Source organism: Lepisosteus oculatus, unplaced genomic scaffold (assembly GCF_040954835.1).
Source record: "Lepisosteus oculatus isolate fLepOcu1 unplaced genomic scaffold, fLepOcu1.hap2 HAP2_SCAFFOLD_87, whole genome shotgun sequence".
NCBI lineage: Eukaryota > Metazoa > Chordata > Actinopteri > Semionotiformes > Lepisosteidae > Lepisosteus > Lepisosteus oculatus.
Window position 1 is genome coordinate 371,428 of NW_027168425.1, and position 936 is coordinate 372,363.

Consider the following 936-nt stretch of genomic DNA (forward strand, 5'->3'; position numbering starts at 1 on the left):
TACAAAGTTGAACGTCTTTACACGATCTGCCGCAGTTTTCAGTGGGCGGGCTTTGTCAGATAGCTTGAAAAAACGCACTGTGTTTCAGCTCGGGAAACATCATGAGCTGTGTCCTGCATGTTTTCTGTGTATAGCTGTCTTTTAACGCATACAGAATTCATTCAAAATCATTGATTTCTCCAATTAACAAGGGTCCCTTTTTGAACCTGCGAGAAGCATTCTTTCAATGTAACAGATTTACTCCGGGGAAAAGCAGCATGACATTGAGAGTAGCTCAAGCTTTCAGCACCTGTATCGGACTGCGTGTTTGCAGACACCGCTCAGAATCCCCTGTAAGATTCTCCTTCAATTCCGTTTTTCAGTGCTTTAGCTCTTTCAAAAGGCTTCACTTTGCTAGTCACAATCCAAGGCTCATGACAGCATTTGAAAACATTCGCCACTGCGTTGGCCGGGAATCGAACCCGGGTCAACTGCTTGGAAGGCAGCTATGCTCACCACTATACCACCAACGCACACCCACAGGAAGCCTGCAGGACACCACCAGAGAATGCTTTTTTTAATTTTTTTTTTATTAAACAGAATTTACAAATACAAATACAACAAGAGGATCAGAGTCATGTACAAGAGAAAAAAAACGCAGCAGAAAAAAGCATTTAACTACCAGAGGTAATTAAGTAATTATGTGATCAAATTGTATATTTTACACGTATCATATTTTCCTTGCTTTAATATTTCTCAATTATTTATAAACTTTAGTTTCAACATGCATGCGTTTCCTGTAAAAAATAAAACTCAGCACACAGTTTTTCTTTTAACAACATTTCGAGTACCTCTGGCATTCATGAAAAAGACATACACAAAAGCAAATAACTAACTCTAAGACTGTCTAAACTATTGAGTTTTTCAAAGAACCAGAACTATAACAGTCCTTAACAC

At 38.7% G+C, this 936-nt stretch overlaps 1 non-coding gene across 1 annotated transcript; it reads right to left on the reverse strand.

Annotated features, from left to right (window-relative positions):
- Positions 1-440: 440 nt before the first annotated feature.
- On the reverse strand, positions 441-512 carry trnag-ucc (transfer RNA glycine (anticodon UCC)). The gene has a single exon. It is a non-coding gene; the product is annotated as a tRNA-Gly (tRNA).
- Between the last annotated feature and the right edge of the window lie 424 nt (positions 513-936).